We start from the raw sequence: 6,000 nt of genomic DNA on the forward strand, positions 1-6,000 counted from the left end.
CCACTGCCACTGGGTGGCCTCTGAAGGGTGCTGCTCCTCATCTGTTACTCTTACTCAAGTACCTCCCCTTCCACACAAGGCTGAAACATTTAAACAAGACTATGCTCAAAGCCTGGGAATGAAAAACAAGCAAGCAGAGAATAGCTTGCAACTAAACAATCCCATTTGCAAGAGATAGTTTTCTCATCTTCAGTGTGGGGGTCACCTTTGGGGCTATCTCTCAGCTGGACTCCAGCTTGTCCATGCAAGAGGATGTTTTTTACCACCCAGACAGGCATGTGTCCCTGCATATGGAGATGGCTTGAAGTTCAGACCCAGGAGAGGGGAGCTCAGGAGAAGCCGGGAGTTCCCCCTCTGGCCTACCAACACTTTACCTTCTGAGCCCCCCTTTTATGTTATGAAAATACCCACCTCTTTCCTTGGCAGTTGATTGTAAGAAAATCTAAATCAGTCAGGGAAGAAGACAGAATCCCCTAAATGCTCATGGATTTACCTAAGCCAGTGCCACATCTGGATAAATATCAATTCCAGAAAATAGATACAAGAGAAAATTTGGGTGGGGGTGGTGCTTAGTAGAAGGGATCAGTTCCTTTCAACTCAATCTGGACAAATCTTCATGATAAGATTTTGGTGATTTGAGAGGCAGCAGCTTGCAAAAATAGGCCAGGTTTAATATTTCAATTTAGCCACTTGTTTATTGAACCAGTATTTTTTGAGCACCTACTACATGTTTGATCCCATGCTATGCATTGTAAATACTGTAGAACAATCAACAAGACAGACTTGCCCCAAAGAATAAAACGGAATAATTTTCTTACCTATAATTATATGGTCAATTAATCTTTGACAAAGCAGGAAAGAATATCCAATGGAAAGAAGACAGTCTCCTCAATAAATGGTGTTGGGAACACTGGACAGCAACATGCAGATTGAAACTTGACCGCTTTCTTATACCATAAACAAAAATAAATTCAGAAGAGGTTAAAAACATAAATATGAGACAGGAGACCATCAAAATCCTAGAGAACACAGGCAGCAACGTCTTTGACATTGTCCTTAACAACTCTTACTAGACACATCTCTGGAGGCCAGGGAAACCAAAGCAGAAATAAACTATTGGAACTTCATCAAAATAAAAATCTGCACAGTGAAGGAGTGCACTTGTGATAAGCACCAAGTATATATGGAAGTGTTGAATTACTATATCGTATACCCAAAACTAATATAACTCTGTATGTTATCTATACTGGAATGATAATAGATAGATGGATAGATGGGTAGGTAGATAGGTGGATAAGACAGACAGACTTGCCCTTATAGCCCAGCAGGGTAGACAGTGAAGACAACTAAACAGGAGTTTCTTCTGATGGTCCACGGGCTACATATGGGCTTATACAGAATGTTCAACGTCAAGGCATATCCCATAAAATCTGGATTCCTAACTTCTCTTTAAAAATCAGAAAGATGGCAAAAGTGGGATGGTATTCCCAAATGGCAACACTTGTCTGGAGCTGAGAAGGGACTGCCCATTTGGAGAGCATGTCCCTCTTCAATTCAGTCTGCACCGGTCTTAAATATCTCGTGTAGGGCCGGTTTCACTCATTTGATTTCCTGTCCTGCACCCAAACAAATGCATTTGAGTTGCAGACTCTTTACAGAAGAATCTGGAAGAGGACCTGATGCAGTCTGGAGAATAAAGGAGGAAGGGGGGTTTCCAAGGTGAGGAGAGCAAGGAAGAGGGCAGGTTTGCAACAAGAGGCAGCAGAGACAGAATCTGCCAGGGCCCAGAGATGAAGACTGGAGATTCTGAGAACAAGGGGACAGGTGTGTCTGAGCAAGCTAGAATACTGCTCACAGCTGGAGCTCCAAGTGAGAAGTGAGACTCAGAGCTGGAGAGGTAGGGGTAAGTCGTATTTAAAATGTTACCCTTCGGGATGCCTGGGTGGCTCAGTTGGTTGAGCATCCGACTTTGGCTCAGGTCATGATCTCGTGGTTTGTGAGTTTGAGCCCTGCGTCTGGCTGTCTGCTGTCAGCACAGATTCTGCTTCAGCTCTTCTGCCCTCCCCTCTCACTGTCCCTCTCCCACCCTCTCTCTGAAAAATAAATAACATTTTAAAAAATGTTGGCCTTCATCCCATTACACAGAGGAAGCCACTGAAGGTGTTCAAGTGGAATAATGACCACCATCTTACTGTTTTTGGAAGGATACCTGGGCTGCTGTGTCAAGAACAGATTGAAGGGAGCAAGACTGTGTTGGGAAGAGGTATTTTAGGACATTCATGAGCAGTCCCCCTGCACAGAAGCCCCTGAGGAATGCCGAAGGATTGTGTCCTATCTTTTCTTCCTCTGAGCGCCTACCCCTATTACACAGCAGCAGGTGCACAGAGCAGGAAACGGTTCTGGCTCAAATCTCTGGCAGCAACAATGACATAAATGTTTTAGTCCAGTGGTCATCTCACTTTGCACAAAGAGTATGCTATGGATTTGCATAGAACTATGACCCTTTCTGCTTGACACAACGGAAAGGGGAAATTTTTGTAAAAAATCACAAAAGTGAAGCCGTTCTAAAGCTATTGACCTTCTCCACCAGGTATTCAGCTCGTCTTTGATTTGTGTGACCCCCCTGTCCTAGACATGACTTTCTGAGAAAGAACACATCAGAGCTGTCAAACCTCCCTCAGATGTCCATCAAGTTTAAGGAAAAGACACGAAAATCTTGCAGACTAGTGAAAGGGGGAAACGTGCATATGCAAGGGTGCAAATAAAGTGGAAAATGGCACAAACGGCTAGAAAAAGGCCAGCTTTTTTATATCAGATAATGGAGGCGGGAAACAATTTCCAAGGAAAACTTTTATTTTTCAGCGTGACGCACCTGATTGGGCTGGAGGTTGTAGATCCACTAAAAATTGATTTAGAGGGAGAAGAGACTGTTCATTTCAAAGATCCAGCTCCCCCCCGCCCCCCACCACACAAGTGTCACATTCTGGCATGGGAGAAACCCATTAAAACTCAACTTTATAATGCTAAGGTGGTCTGCTGAGATGCCATCTACTGGAATGTTTATTTTGGATCAAATGCAAGTTCTCTGTGGTAGCCTGAGGGAATTCCGATAAGATGGAACACACAAGGCATTTTATACATGCACCCAACCCCCAAGTGGGTGCTCCACTTTAAGTTTATTGACTCTCTCGCATCTCTCCTCCCTTTTGTCTAATCTTGGGTTATCTGGGCTTTATTCTGGGATCTCAAAGCTCTTCTTGAGCAGCCATTTTCTGCTTATTATGACAGAGGTTTGAAGTGCATTTCAACCAGTCAAATCAAGACTTCCACTTACCTTGAGGTGAGGCTTGGGGCAAAGTACAGTGTTCCCAGTTGCCTTTGTGCGTCTAACTAATGTCCCCCAAGAACTCCTACCCTTTCAAAGGCTCACAGTGACCATAGCCATTGGTCATTCACACCCCAGATATTAGGGGATCCTTATCATTGATTATAATAAGAAGGAAATTTAGCTTCCAGGAAACATCTGGTGTTCTGCAAACCAAGGAATGCCTGGCCTTGTCCTGCTGTTTACTTAAGTTGAAGACCACACACTACAGCCCTAATACCTCAGTCCCCATCTTATTTGCTTTAAGCTAATAGAATAAATCCTAGAGACATCCATAAAGCTCTACAAAAACCTATATCCCTAATTTTCACTCAACAAATATTTATGGAGCTTCTGTTATGTTGCCATAAGCTGTTCTGGGGATAGCACTCAATGAAACCGGCAGGTCTCTGCTCACACAGAGCTTGAATTTTACTGTGGGGGAAGACAGACAATAAGCAGATAGCTACATAATGCGCCAGGCAGTGATAAGTCTATAAATGAGAAATAAAACAGGATAAGGGGGTCAAAGGCAGTTGGGAAATGCCTTTCTGAGCAAGGTGGCATTTGAGCAGAGGCTAAGTGGAACAAGGGAGAAGCCACACAATCTGGTAAGTGTTCTGAGGGTAAGAGCCAGCAAAGGCAGAGTCCTGAGAGGAGTGCATGTAACACCTGCCATCCTGTTACACGGCCTGTGTGACAGGTGCGTTCCACAGGCTTAGCAGAAAAGGGTGCTGCCTTTCCTTCCTTTTCTACGTTTCCCTTCCTTCTTTTCTTTCCTTCTCTCGCTCCCAGTCCAGACCTTTGCTTACTGAATAAGCCTCCCCAAACCCTTTGCTCTGGGGTAAGTGCACTACAGATGACAAACCTCAAATGTGTTTTGGCAGGACAGGTTTCTCTTTTCTGGAAACTGGTGGCTCCTCAGACTCAGGGGTGGAATGAAGGCTTTTGCATTGTATCTTAAAGTTGGCAGGAAGCGGATACTCTGTTAGCACGATCAGATTTATGGCTCATTGTAGCAGGATATCTCAGTGGGGATTGTGTTTGTAAGGACTTTCCCAGGTCAGGTTCTAAAGAAGCATGGAGCATGTGCCCCATGGAGCAGAGGAGCTTGGGGTGTTATACCAGAGTTCAAAGAAGAGGAGAGGCAGAACCTGGAGAGGGGAGAGAGGACAATGAAAAGGCTTAAAAAGGCCAAGGGGCTGTGCGTGTGTGTGTGTGTGTGTGTCAGTGCAAAAAAGACAGGACAGGAAGGATGAGTTCTGCTGACTGAGCATTTAACTACAAGGTAGCCACCAAGAGTCTAAGGTGAAGTCTGTGTATCTATGGAGAGATCTGGGGACAAGATGAATGGCGTAAAAAAGCTATGGCTGAACCTCTTTCAGGTTCTCCCATTGCTTACCAATCCTGCACCCATCCCTTGTCCACTTTATGTGGGTGAGATTATCCCTTGAAGCCCAAGAACTGAACTCAGAATTTTAGGATTCTGTGTATTTGCTGACTTGCTGACAAGTCTTTTTGGTACTCCCAGTTCCACCTCTTCTTCATGTGTTAAGGAGCATAGGGCATGGATGGCATTCTCAAAACAAGATGACCCAGAAGCTGGTATCCTTGTTTTCCCAGAACAGACTGTGATGAGGGTTTTCTGTTATTTTGCTTCTCTCCCAGTTCTTGCCTGCCTTTCTGCACCTGCAAAAATCCCATCTCTTCTTTTAAACTTCACATTCTCTCAGAGTTTCAGTCCACATCTTTGCAACCTAGCCATAGTGCTAGCAGATCTAGCTGCTAAATCTGCATCCATATTTCCTCTGTCAGCCTCTTAGCCATTATGTCATGCACACGCAGATCACTGTGGAGCCTCCTTGTATTATTCAAGTAGTGAGAGTTATCATGGATTAGTTTGAATGAAACCTCTGTGCTGTGTTCAGCTAGGGGCTTCCCTGCAGTGTATAAACTGATAACAGGGAGAATTATGAGGTCAAGCTTCGAGTAATCCTTTGTTAATCTTGGACCCAGTGCATCTCCGTATTGTCAGATTACGTGCGATAGAATCATTACATGTTGGATGTCAGGATATCCCACCTAAATCTGGCATATTTGGATTGTACATGATTTCTTTTATTTGTTCTCTTTCAGTGAAAGAGATATCCCTTACTTGAGAAAGTCCTTATCTACATGAACACTGATTATCACCTGTCTAGTTTCACTAGATTAAATTACCTCTGTTCTGGCTGTTTTATTTCCCAGCCATTTATTCACCTGGATCTTCCCTTCCCTGGGCCTCCACATAGCACTCAGTTTGCATCTTAAAATTCTGTGATCTAGACAATGGGATGCACGTCAATTGGTCACAAAGCCAACTAGACTATGTATCAAGAACCTCAGGGGCAGGTGGACACATAGTTGATCGACTTACTATGGTTTGGTGGTGTGGCAAGAATTCTTCCATGCTCGTGGGAAAGGATGGGACTGCCCTCATAGGAGGAACAATGTCCCTTCCCTAGGAACCAGTTAAGAACCTCCTGGTGGCGTTCTTTTCCACATGGCACATGATTTACTGCTGAACACTCCCTCCTCCCCGCATATCTATGCCAATGGAATTGCTTTGTAAGATGCCAGGTGTTACTGATGGGAAC

The sequence above is a fragment of the Neofelis nebulosa genome, chromosome 5, assembly GCF_028018385.1.
Source record: "Neofelis nebulosa isolate mNeoNeb1 chromosome 5, mNeoNeb1.pri, whole genome shotgun sequence".
Lineage (NCBI taxonomy): Eukaryota > Metazoa > Chordata > Mammalia > Carnivora > Felidae > Neofelis > Neofelis nebulosa.